This window comes from Herpailurus yagouaroundi, unplaced genomic scaffold (assembly GCF_014898765.1).
Source record: "Herpailurus yagouaroundi ecotype Mexico unplaced genomic scaffold, PumYag 166, whole genome shotgun sequence".
NCBI lineage: Eukaryota > Metazoa > Chordata > Mammalia > Carnivora > Felidae > Herpailurus > Herpailurus yagouaroundi.
This window is the reverse complement of record NW_024412407.1, coordinates 31,810,947-31,825,056: the sequence shown is the minus strand read 5'-3', so window position 1 is coordinate 31,825,056 and position 14,110 is coordinate 31,810,947. Positions and strand designations below refer to the sequence as shown.

The window sequence follows — 14,110 nt, the reverse complement described above, 5'->3', positions numbered from 1 at the left end:
CATAAGGTTCAAAAAAATAACTATTTTTTTTTGCAGGGGAAAAAGAAGGTAGAGTGGAAGGGGGAAGGATAGAAACTGTTCTTTTCTTCCTTTAAATACCTTGTTTTGAAGATGTGACTTTGGAAATGTAAATATTTTACATAATAATAAAATTAAATTAAACACAAAGAGCAATTCCTAAACACTGAAAGTCAAAAGAAAAAGAATCCTCAGAGTGTGTGTTGATGGCATAACCTCCCACAGAGGAACTATCCCAAGTGACTTTAAAGCGTAACAGATTGATTGTACATCCTTAGTGGGACCAAAGAACATAAAAAGACAAACAAAATCTTCTTTTCTGTGATGCTATAACTGGTGGTAGTGTCAATATTATTCTAAGATGTTTGTGTATTTAGTGTGAAATAAAGCAAATGAGTAGTTATCCTGCATCGTTGAAAATCAGGATTTAGGGGCATGGCAGAAAGGAGATACAAATATGAAATCAGTTAGTAGAGTGAAAAGCCTGTACTCCTGATTTTGAATTGGAAGTATTAGTTTGAACTTATGATGTGTTTCATCTAAAATGAAACAGAGATAACCTTATTTTCTATCTACGTTCACTGAAAAGAACTAACAGCCAGATGCAGGAAATGTAAGATGAACCTGGTATATAGCTTGTCACATCAGAAAATAAGGATGCTATTCAACACCACTAGTGTCATCTTAAAAAGGACTCAGGGGCCTAAATGAATAGATTCCTGTGTCAAATACAGGATGACTTGAGTATCAGGAGGAATAATTGCAGTAAATTGTAAAACATCAAAGATGTTTAAATCCATGAGTTGATAAAATATTTACAAATACATACACATACATATGTGTACATGCATGCATATTATACATCTAATATACATAAAAGACCACATATATTATCTTCTTTGAAGGATGTTAGGGGTCCCATTGTTTTTGAAAACTGATTTAAAAAAAACAAGCATTTATGTTGCCTCTTTTACAAACTGTTACCTCAGCGTTACCAATTGCTGTTGAGAGGGAAATGTCTCTTTGTAGAAGAATGCCAGCTAATAATTGAAGAAAAAAATTTATCTTTTCAATACCTTATGAATTAATGGATCCAAACAATGATTCTTAATGACCACTAACATCACAAAAAGAAGACAGCCAGCGATAATTTATTCCTGAGGGTAGTATACAGCACCACCTATGAAGTTGTCTGGGCAAAAAAAGCCAGCATGAGTCTCCACAAGTCTCTAATTTTTAATACAAACTTATAGGAAATACAAAGGATTAAAAGTCACCATGAGGATGAGATTAAAAATTCAGACTGAAGCAAACTTTAAAAGACAAACAATCCATTTTTTCACCAAAAGCTTGAAGAAAGAAAATAAAAGCAACAGAGAAAAAGAAAGACACAGACAGAGAAGGAACCAATAGATAAAAGAAATTTGAGAGATTTATCATCTGTCTATGTATGGATGTCATTTGGATTCTAAATCAAGAAACAAAGTGAAAACCAGTAAACAATTGGGGAAATGTGAACATGATTGAATATTTGATATAAAGGAATATTTTTTAGAAAATAATTCTTTTAACATTTTTCGGGTGTGATAATGAGATTGAATATGCAAAAAAGTCTCCATCTTTTAGAAACATCTCTGAAATATTTACAGATGATGTGGTGTCTGAGATAATTTCAAACTGCAGGGATGGGATAGAGGACAAGAAAGGGTCGGTGTAAAGAAAGCGACATTGGTCTTGAGTTTTGAACTGTTGAAGCTGAGTGATAAGTTCATGGAAAATCACTATACTGTTCTCTCTGCTCTTATTTGTGTTTGAAATGTTTTAAAATAAAACATTAAAACATAAAGGGGGAGGTGAACAAAGTCTTCTAAGACCTAGAACTATAGCTTTATCAAAGTCTAAATAAATTAGATGCTGTCGGTTGAACTAATACTTTAAAAATATTTTGTACTCTGATGAGCACGGAGTGATATATGGAATTGTTGAATCACTATGTTGTACACCTGAAACTAATATAACTCTGCATATTAACTATACTGGAATAAAAACTGATAAAAATAAATGATCAACTGAAGGGAAAAATGTTCTGTACTCTATAGAAGAAAATTATAGACAAGCTGAGGTACATTAATTGGTGCTTATGATTAGCATTTTTATCCACAGTAAAATTTTATATTATTTTCCAACTTTGGATTTCTCCTTTAAAATCTCTGTTAAGATATTGCCATGCGGGGCCAATATCTTAATATAACAGACTCGATGTGCATCTGTACATATATAATGGAGATAATATTTTCTCAAACAATTTAATCTCTTTTAAACCACACAATTTTTGCCATTAGTACATGCCCTGAGACTTTATCACCCCAGGCAAGAAGAGAGTAGGTACCTTCTAGAATTGAGAGGCCCATTGGTAGGAAAGAGGGAAGATATGACACAGGAGAATTCTTCATTGAAGAGGGACAGGAAACCACCAAAAAGAGAGAATGGGTCTAGGAATGAACTGCTACTGAGATCCTATGAGGGACCTACACCCCCTTGGCCTTTGTGAGAAGATAGAGGCCCCAGTAAGAACCGTGTCCCATCTAATTGGTTTAATAGTGCCCCCTCCCAAAGATGTGTACAAGTCCTAACCCACTGGAACCTATAAATGTGAAGGATCTTTGCAGATGTAATTAAATTAAAGATCTTGACTGGAGATTTCTCTGGATTAGGATGGGCCCTAAATCCAATACCAAATCCTCAGAAGAAAAGGGAAGGGGAAACAGAGGCTGAGGTACAGAGGAAAGAAGGTGATGGGAAGAGAGAGGCAGACTGGCATTATACAACCCCTGCCAAGGAACACCAATTGTTGGTGGCAGCCATGGGAAGTGAGAAGAGAGCCATAGAACAGATTCTCCCTCAGAGCTTCCAGAGAAAACCAGCCCTGCTGACAGCTTGATTTCAGACTTCTGGCCTCCACAACTGGAAGAGAATCAATTTCTGTTGTTTCAAGCCACTGAATTTGTGATAATTTGCCACAGGAGCCCCAAGAAACTCATATGCCCAGCTTCTGTTGGTGGGCTCTGGGAAAAGTGCATCTCACAGGGGCTCCAGGGCAATATGAGAATAGCAATGTCAGTGTCACATAGTTTGGAAGGGAAAGGCCCAGAAATAAGACTCCCAAGTCTCTCCTGGCTCACTTTCAGAGACTGTTTTCTGAGTTTCTGACCTGTTTCAGATGAGATAGCTGAGAACAGGTGGCCTTATCACAGAGGTCCCACGGTGAGGCCAGACTCTAGTGAGGGTCACAGCAGAGATGACAGGAACAGGTGGATGGTAGAGATAGACATTGGGACAGAGGTCGGGTGGGAATGGAGGGTATTACCAGACACACTAAATGTGCTGAGAGAACTGCCCAGGGATTCCACGAGTGTGGACCTGTTAGAGTGCATTTAGACAGAACAGTCTGAGGTGGGAGAGTAGAAGAAACCCCATATAGCTCAGAGAAGCAGAAGACAGGAGAGAAATACAAGAGACTGGAGATCACTTCCCCCATATGAACTTCTTCATGTGCCCAAATTTCACTTGGAGAAAGAGCAGAACCTTGCAAAGAGAAATTGCTCAAATAACTAGTTTGAACTGTAGTAGGAGTTTGCTTGCAATGGATGATTGTACTCGAGAAGAGGGTTGATGAGCATGCATGGGCACATTTAAGACTTTTCTTGTCATTAGATGATGGGGGTGTAGGTGGGTGGAACTGAGGACTTTGAAATTACATCAAGTAGATACTTTTTGAAAAGCTGTACTAGGGTGCACATAGTATGTAAAATTGACCTTGCTACACATAGAAGAGGCAAAAAAAGATCAGTGCTTACAGATTTCGAATAGTTTTGTCATAATACAATCCACTGTGATTTTTATCATTTAATTTAGATCTAATTTAATTTATTTGCACATCTGTCTGCCTGTGAAAAAGTCAGCTTTTGACAATGAATTTCTGATGCAACTGTATCTATTTCAGCTTCAGTCCTACCATCAAAGGCCAGGAGAAGCCTGCCTCTTCTGAGGGCTTTGTTTTATCAGTCTGGGTGGCTGGTTTTGATTTGGCTTTGTCATCTTGCCATGAAGCTCACAAGTGACTCTCATTAAGAGTTCTGCTGATGCTAATTTATAGATCAGCAAGTTTGGAGGACTGTTTTTAATGTATTCACTTTATTTTGAAGCTTTGCATCTTTTCAACCTCTCAAGGGTCAGGTCTGTTTTGCAGACAACTAGAACGAGAGTATGGAAGTAATCATCTGTAAAATGAGGGTCTCCCATCCGGATTTTCTCCTCAGCACACTGGCCTGAAGAATCTGTCTTCACTCTTTGCTTTGTTTGGCTATCCAGTGACTCTTTAGGTGTGGTCTATCAAGTGGTGAAGGTTTCAGGCGCTGCAAATCTTTCTGACCTCTGCTTGCCTTCAAATGCAATGACTGATTTGTTAGGGTAGGAGGTGAAGTTCAATAAATGAATGTATAGCCCCCAAGCAGCTAGTGGTTTGGAAATTCTTGGGCTCCACGGGTGCATTTCCGGGATCTCCCATTGCCACTAGATGTCCCTGTGTGGCTTTTCTTTTGGACATCGGTGCTGTGTGCCTGCAAGTTATTTCTGCCCTGCTGCATGGCAGGAGAGCGTTCAACAATGTCCGAAGAGCCAGTTTACAGTTGAGTGTTATCCAGGCTGGCACCCGACACACCTTACTCTCATACCCTGATTTCAAACATAAGGGCATGGCAAAGGGGAAAATTACTCCGAGATTGTGAAGAAATCAGGAATCTCTCTACAGAGGTCCCTGGGTCCTTTCCAACTGTCAGTCATTAAACTTCCCTGCCTGTCAGCCCACTCTCAGTACCCTGAACCAAAGCTTTTCAAACTGTCATGAAGAACTAGCTCTTAAAAATATGTTTTTATGCTTCTGATCTCTCTCTCATAGACCAATGCATAGTCTCACTGGTGCCCGGCCAGCTTGCCCCTCACATCACATGTAACTCAACAGGCGAGTTTGGTAACATCCAAACTGGGTATTCCCTGTTTAAGGAAATGAGTTCACTGATTATGTGCTTGGATGTGCCATTGTACTGCAGCGTAAGCTGACTGTAAGTGTTTTCTCGTGCGAACTCTCAGTTTCTGTATTTCTGCTGTCATTGACTGGCAACAGTTTGCAGAGCAGCATTGGTCTGAGGACCACATTTGGAGCAGCACTGGTCTAGTGTTACCCTAAGGCTTAGTTCTACATCCTTGAATTAAAACCAATGGGCCATGAGGAAATGGGGAACTAAAGGCAGCTTTGGAAAACTTGAATGGAGACTCATGCCATGTGTGGAGGGTGTGGTCTCTGTCTTTTCAGGGCACCTGCTCTAGGTCAGATATGGATCTTCCACTGAGCTCCTGCACTGCATCTTAAATTATGGATACTTTTTTAAAGTTTTTTTTTTTATTTATTATGAGAGAGAGAGAGAGAGAGAGAGAGATCAGGGGAAGGGCAGAGAGAGAGGGAGAGAGAAAGTCCCAAGCAGGCTCCACACTGGCAGGGCTTGGACTCATGAACTGACAGATCATGACCTGAGTTGAAATCAAGAGTCATATGCTGAACCAATTGAGAGACCCAGATGCCCCTCAAATTATGGCTCCTTTAAACAGAAACAATGGGTGACCCTTGGAAGCAACAACAGTGGAGAGGGAATGAGAGTTCTTACAGCTTCTGAAACTTCTTGCAGAAATTAAGTGAGCCTTGTAAGGGCTCACTTGCACTTTAGAAAAGAAATAAAGGTGGGGTAGGGATGGTAAATACCATGTACTTGGATTCATTTTAATAATTAGCCATAGTGAAGCCTAGGTGATAGATAGTGTGATGGCTTACCCAGCAACCGGCTCCAATTACAGAAATAGGGGAAGAGAGTTTTAGTTTCACAAACGGGAAAGAAATAGTTTGTTTACTCAATGCACCAACAGTTTGTGTCCCAACAATCATTTATTAAGCCAGCTATGCGTAATGCAAAAGCACAATTTGCCTTAAAGACAAAGTCGAGGATGGTGGTTAAATTTCCTGTTAGTTCACAGAATATCATTTAAACCAGGCAGTAATTGAATTAAAATAACAAAGCAATGTTTTTGTTTCTTTTATAATTCCATAGGTTAGGTCAAGTCCACTGGCAGAGAACATTGATTTCTCTATTACACCCCACTTTGATCGAAGGTTTCCCTGCCCTTTCTCAGGAGAGCCGCTGGAGGCACGGGGTTTCTCTGAATTTCCTTGCTCTGATCAGGACAGCAATATGACCCGAGACACTCATAGCAGTAGGATTCCAGACAAAGGGAAATGTGGAAGAAGGGTTTCATAAGTTGTTTCTTTGAAGTTTGAAGTATAAAACCATCTTCGATGAGGAGGGTTGGGGTTTGCGCGGTACAATCTTCTAGCGGTGGCATGGGATGTCTCACAGACGATGCAGAGTGGTGAGTACCAGAAACTCTGGATCAGGTACTACCAAGAGGAAGTGCGTAGAAGAGTGAGAGGAAGCTGCACAAGTGGAAAAAGAAGAAGAAAGAAATGTGCACGTGAGAAAAGAAATTGAGGGGCAATATACACAGGTCCATCAACCAGGGACTGAAATTCCACAGGGTAAGGCTCACGTTTATATGTTTGCCTTTATGTGGAAAGGGCTCCAAAAGAGGGGCCCTAAAAATGTCCTTCCAGAATGATGCCTCTTGTGAGGGCCGACCTCTGCAGCATCTTCCTTGGAAAATATAACACAGGCAGGGACACAAACAGGTTTCGTTGAGCCTGAAGCATATGTACTTTGTGGGTACCTCAGAGAAAAAGCAAATTTAAAAATATATAAAATTAGGTATAAAAGTAAGTATTTATTGAGATGAGAAAATAAAAACAAAACAAAATATCCATCTTAAAGAGCTAACGAGTACCACAAAATACAGAAAACATAACCATTTTTAATCGCCAGCCATCTTTGTGTCATTTTTTCTACATATTTTCATTGCATCTTCTTTGAGTGCCTCTTCCTTTCATGTGATTGGGTTGAGGATCAGTTACCTCAAAATATGGCACCTTGGCATATGGAGTATTTTTTTTTTAATTTTTTAATGTTTGTTTATTTTTGAGAGAGAGAGAGAGAGAGAGGCAGAAAGAGACGGAGACACAGAATCTGAAGCAAGCTCCAGGCTCTGAGCTGTCAGCACAGATCCGGATGCAGGGCTGGAACTCATGAACTGCGAGATCCAGACCTGAGCTGAAGTCACATGCCTAACCGACTGAGCCAACCCAGGCACCCCAGCATATGGAGTATTTTAAGGTGAAAAACTTTAAAAAAATAGCAGAAGCAAGAATGTCAATCTGACCTTCCCAGCCCTTCTCTCCTGAAACAGGTCATACAACCCTCGTGAAAGAGGTGCCCTCCCAACACCTGGAGGAAAGACGTGTCCTTATCTCTGAAGACAAAAGGATGCCAAGGAGAACCTCACAAACCACTTTGTTAAGTTTTGCCAGCACACTGCACTTATCCCATACTCCTTAACCTATCATATTTCTATACAACTGCTCACCCCTTATCAAACCTAGCATAAAATATTCTGATCTAACCATCTCTTGAGGTTTCCATTCCCTAACGAAGGCCCCTGTGTCAGGCAAAACTCATATTAAATACATTTGTGTGCTCTTCTGCTGTTTATCTGTCATTGTCAATTTAATTTTCAAACCCCGTCGGGGCCCGCAAGAGGGTGGAAGAATACTTTTTCCTCCCCTACACACGTTTAGTCAAAAAATTTAAACACGTACTGATACTATGAGAGAAATTTTAGTTTTATAATATATTATCAGTAATATCATGCAAACTTTTGGGATTGTTGACAAATTTAGGAACATTTCCATCAGATTTCTTCATACATGAACGGTCAGAAAGATTTCTACAGACCAGGCTCTGGTTGCATGTGTTTCAGCCTGATTTCTCTCCCTGTATTTATGTGATTTGGGTGTTTAACACAATAATATATGTTCGAATCATAATATAAACTCTTGGCGGTCACTTGTGTTCTTACCATTGACTCAGCACAGTGGCCAAGATGAATATTCCTACAAGCCATTACTACACATGGATGCTTAGCAATAACTTAACCTTGCCCAGAAATGACTACAAGCAATATCTGTCTCTTCCCCATCTCTATCTTTATCTTTATTTAGCTGTATCTATTATATAATTATTTATATCTATTATGTAATTATATCTAGTCAGATGGATGGATGGAGAGATAGATAGAGAGAAATTGATATTTATCCATATCCAACTAAAATCTTTTTTTTTTTAAATGTTTATTTATTTTTGAGAGGAAGAACAAGTGGGAAAGGGACAGAGATAGAGAGACAGAGAGAGACAGAGAAGACTGAAGCGGGCTCCGTGCTGACAGCAGAGAGCCGGATGTGGGGCTTGAATTTACCCACCACGAGATCATGACCTGAACAGAAATGGGTCTTCGTTGTAACCGACTGGGCCACCCAAGCGTCTCCAACCTAAAATCTTTTTTTTGTTTTTAATTTTTTTTAATGTTTATTTATTTTGACAGAGACAGAGAGAGAGCGTGAGAGGCAGAGGGGCAGAGAGAGAAGGAGACACAGAATCTAAAGCAGGCTCCAGGCTCTGAGCTGTCAGCACAGAGCCCGACATGGGGCTCGAACTCACGGAGTGCAAGATCATGACCTGAGCCAAAGTCAGCGGCTTAACTGACTGAGCCACCCAGGCACCCCTCCCACCTAAAATCTTTTTAGTGTATTCCCAGTTCAACTTCCCCTCAACCAAGTATCAAAAATGCTCTGAGCTGTTGTAATGTCACTCAACATGAGCTGAAGTTTTCTGAAGGGTGTGTCAGGGAGGAAATAGACAGTGAGTGGTCTCAACTCATTCCTGTTTACATACATTAGTTTTGCAAATTTTATAAAGACATATAATCATGTGAACACACTGCTAGGGCTCTTTCCAGACCTTTTGAAGACACCTGTGCAAATGAAGGGGTCTTGATGCTTAAAGTCCATTAGCTTCAGAGTAAGTTGGTGAGAAGAGACAAGAGCAGGAGAGTGTGTCCCCAAAAATGTGGGAAATAAAGAGGAATGTCCCCTGTCATGTGCACTGTCAACACTAGCTTCTTGGAGTTTCCTTCCTGTTTTCTTTTCCTGTCAGGGCAAGAAAAACCTGCAGTGAGAGGCTGTCCACACGAGAGCAGTGACTCTCAGATATTACCACAGCAGCAAAGGTGAAAACCAACAGATTTGGAGTACACTTTCATCAAACCTGAGGTCTGGAGGAACAGCAGGTTAACAGTTGATGCTCGTAATGAAAAAGCTTGTAAACCTTTGGCAATCACCTGGATTTGAGAGACATGGTTTGAGGAAAGAAAGGAGGCTGATATTTCAGAGACTATGCTAATTGGGGCTCAGCCTGTTATATTTCCATTACCCACATCCTTATGTTTTTCTTCCCTTGGTCAGTGGCCCCAAAATATCTGCTACACTTAAACATTTGTAATGCATTTAAGCCACTAGGATATTGTTATCAGTTGACACGCAACTCAAACCCAATCCAACCTGACGGTATAGTTCTTTTATTGTCGGTTTTGTTTGACAATCTACTACATTAATAGACCACATTTATCCGGCTTATAAACATTTAGGTTGCTTCCTAACTTGTGCTGTGAACATCCAGATACACGTGTCCCTGGGCTAACATACAAGATATTCTCTGGGAGACATACCTAGAAAACAAATTACTGGGCTGTAGAATATGTACATCTCCAATTTTACTTGGTAATTACAAACTGTTTTTCCAACCTCATGGCCTCATGAAACACTTCCACCAACAGTATATGAGACCTCCTTTTGCCCTACATCTTTATCAACACTTGGTACTGTCAGACATTTTAATATTTCTCAAATTTATGAATGGTTAATGGTATCTCTCTGTGGCTTTAGTTTGCCTTTTTGTCTATCGTGGCAAGCAACTTTTCATACATCTTTGACTCTTGGAGTTTTGTCTTTTTGCAAGTGCTTATTCAACTCTTTTGACGATTTTTCTATTGACTTATCTGCCCTTTCTTCATTGATTCATAAAACTTCTTTATATTTTCTGAAAACTAGCTCATACCAGTTTTATATGCAGTAAATATTTTCTGATAAGCTTATCTTTTTCTTCTCTTTGAGGTGTCTTTTGATAAACACAAATCTTTAACATTAGTGTAATTGAATTAAAATATCTTTTCTTTTTCTGTTTTGGTGCTTTCTGGCTAAAATGAATGATAATACTCTGAGTTTATAAAAATATTTCCCTGTATTTCTAAAATATTTATAGTTTTAACTTTTTATAGGCCATAATTCACAGGGGGAAGTGACATTTGAAAATATAGTATGAGACAATCTTGAAAAAGAAGAACAAACTGGAGGTATCACAATCCCAGATATCAAGATATACTACAAAGCTGTAGTAACCAAAACAGTATGGTATGGGCACAAAAATAGACACATAGATCAGTGGAACAGATTAGAGATTCCAGAAGTAAATCCATGATTAATAGTCAATTAATCTTCAATAAAGGAGGCAAGAATATGCAATGGGAAAAAAATCTCTTCAGCAAGCAGTGTTAGGAAACCTGGACAGCTACATGCAAAGACATGAAACTGAACCACTTTCTTACATCATACACAAAAGTAAACTCAAAATGGATTCAAGACCTAGATGTGATACTTAAAGCCATAAAAATTCTAGAAGACAGCACAGGCAGTGATTTCTCTGACATCAGCCATATCAACATTTTTTTCTAGATATGTCTCCTGAGGCAAAGGAAACAAAAGCAAAACAAACAAACAAAACTACTGAGACTACATCAAATTAAAAAGGTTCTGCACAGCAAAGGAAACAATCAACAACATTAAAAGGCAACTTACTGAATGGGAGAAGATATTTACAAATGATTTAACTGATAAAAGGCTAATATCAATATATATATATACTTACGTACACACATATATATACACATATATAACTAATACAACTCAACACTCAAAAAATGAATAACCCAATTAAAAATGGGCAGAAAACATGAATAGACATACCTCCAAAAAAGGCATCCAGATGGCCAACAGACACATGAACAGATGCTCAACATTGCTCATCATCGGGAAAATGCAAATTAAAACCACAAGGAGATATCTCTTCACATCTGTCAGAGTGGCTAAAATCAAAAACATAAGGAACAAGTGTTGGTGAGAATGTGGAGAAAGCAGAAACCTAGTGCACTGTTAGTGGGAATGAAAACTGGTGGAGCCATTGTGGATAACAGTATGGAGGTTCCTCAAAAAGTTAAAAATAAAAATATCCTACTACCCAGTAATCACACTACTGGGTATTTACCCCACAAATACAAAAATGCAACTAATTCAAAGGGATATATTCACCCCTATGTTTATAATAGCATTTTTTACAATAGCCAAATTATGGACACAGCCCAAGTGTCCACCAATAGATGAGGGGATAAAGAAGAGGTGATTCATATTTATATATAAATATATATTAAATGGAATAGGACTCAACCATAAAAATGAAATCTTGCCATTCACAGCAACATAGATGGATCTAGTGGGTAAAATGCTTAGTGAAATAGTCAGAGGAAGACAAATAGTATATGATCTCACTCATATGTGGAATTTAAGAAACAAAACAAATGAACAAAAGAAAAATAGACAAAAAAATTGACTCAACTATAGAGAACAAAGAGATGGTAACCACAGGGGACGTAGGTGGAGGGATGGGTGAAATAGGTGAAGGGGATTAAGAGTACACTTATGATGAGCACTGAGTAATGTATAGAATTATTGACTCACTATATTGTGCACTTGAAACTAACATGGCACTGTATGTTTACTATACTGGAATTAAAAATTTTTAAAAATATTAAACATAGTAATTAAGCAGAACATAAAACTGAAAAGAGTATCAGATTGATAAAACACATAAAGTCATCTATAGAATAAATTTAATAAACATACACCTAAAAAGGGGCTACATCTAAGACCAAAACTATAAAACTAAAGGAGAAAACATAGAGGTAAATCTTTTTGACCTTGGTTTTGGCAATAGATTCTTAGGTATGACACCAAAAGTGCAAGCAACAAAAGAAAAAATAAAGTGATCTTCCTCAAAATTAAAAACATTTGTGCATCAAGGAATACTGATGAAGTGAAAAGACAACCCACAGATTGGGAGAAAATATTTGTGAATTATATAACTGACAAGGGTCTAGTATCCAGAATACATAAAAACAATCCAATTTAAAAATGGGTGAAGAACCTAAACAGACATTTCCTCAAAGATGTATATAAAATGGCCAAGCATGTGAAAAGATACTCAACATCATTAGTCATTAGGGAAGTGCAAATCAAAACCACAGTGAGATATCATTTCACATCCACCAGGAAGACCATAATTAAAACAATAATAATAAGTTGTGGAAACATTGGAACCCTCATACAAGTTAAAAATGTACAATGGTGCAGCCAGTTTGGAAAATGCTTTGGTAGATCCTCAGAGAGGCAAACATAAAATTACCTTATGACCCAACATTTCTACTCTTAGCTATATACTCAAAAGAACTGAAAACACTCAGCAAGTACTTGTACACATATGTTCATAGTAGCACAATTTGCAATAACCAGAAGGAGAAAACATGCTAAAAGTCTGTAAAGGGATGAGTAGATAGACAAAATATGATACATACATACAAAGGAATTGTTCAGCCATAAAGAGGAATGCAGTGCTGACATATGCTACAACATGGATGAACCTTGAAAACATGCTAAGTGAAACTGGCCGGACGCAAAAAGCCACATATTGCATATGAAATAAGCAGAATAAGTAAATCCATAGAGTCAGAAAGCAGAGAGGTGGTTTCCATGGGATAGGCTGGGGGGCGGAAATAGAGGGCGATTGCTTATTGAGTATGAGATTTTCTTTGGGGGTGATGAAAATATTTTAGAACTCACTAAAGGTGGTAATTGTACAATGTTGTAAAAAAAAAAAAAAAAGAAAATATTGTACAAGGTAGGAAATCCCACTTTCTCATTACCATTCATTGAAATTCCATCATTTCCCATTTAAATGAAATAAACCTGCTCTTCTCTCTCCCTAGTCCCTTCTCTCCTCTTATTCCTGTGCTTTTATGTTTATAACTGAGGGCCTAGTTGATATTATTCCTACAGTTCTCTTTTCAAACCTATAATAGTCGGGTCAAGGAGAGAATTTCAAAGCATGTACAATTAAATCTGAAGGCCTATAGTATGCATTGTGACTGGGTCATGTATGGTTTTATAAATTTAAAACTTGCAATTAAAAATTAACATTAAAAATTAAAAGATCAAATGATATATTTTTAAATTTTGTGCATTTGAAGTAAAATACATTAGAAAATTAAGGCCTGCCTTAATGATTAAATATTCATAATATTTGTATTACCATTTAATCCAATTAAAAAATATTTTGACTAGAAAAACATTGAGAATGCAATTCACATTTTCCTGTTTCATAATCTCCCTCTTATCACAAGTATATCACATCTCTTTCTATGAGTGTCTTTCCACTTTCTGAATACCCTTCACTACCTCACCCTCTAGAGGTCTCTTTGAAAAAGACTTGCCATTTTTTTTTTTCCTGCAGTTGATGCTTTGACATATACAAAAGTTTACTATATGTACAGTATAGTATATATAGTATAGTTAACTATACTATAATGCTATATACTATAGTATATACAATACTATAATATATACTATAATACTATGTACTATACTATACAATACTACAATTGTAGTATACAATACTACAATATATACTATATACTATACTATACATATATATATACTATATATATACAATAATATATGTTATACTATATATACATATATAAATTTTTTGGATATTTTTATATCAACATATGTGAAGTTTCCATATATGTGTATGTCCTTCTCTGACCTCTCTATATTCATTTCCATTAGTCTATGTTTCTACTCCAGCATCAACAG

The 14,110-nt window shown here is 37.6% G+C and overlaps 1 long non-coding RNA gene across 4 annotated transcripts in view; it reads left to right on the top strand.

The window, feature by feature from the left end:
• Nucleotides 1-8,713: 8,713 nt before the first annotated feature.
• Nucleotides 8,714-14,110, top strand: part of LOC121038865 (uncharacterized) — a 62,820-nt gene continuing 57,423 nt past the window's right edge. For all 4 annotated transcript variants that reach the window (XR_005794546.1, XR_005794548.1, XR_005794547.1 and 1 more), the window contains exon 1: nucleotides 8,714-9,357. This is a non-coding gene — a long non-coding RNA (uncharacterized LOC121038865). The remainder of the gene's footprint in view (nucleotides 9,358-14,110) is intronic.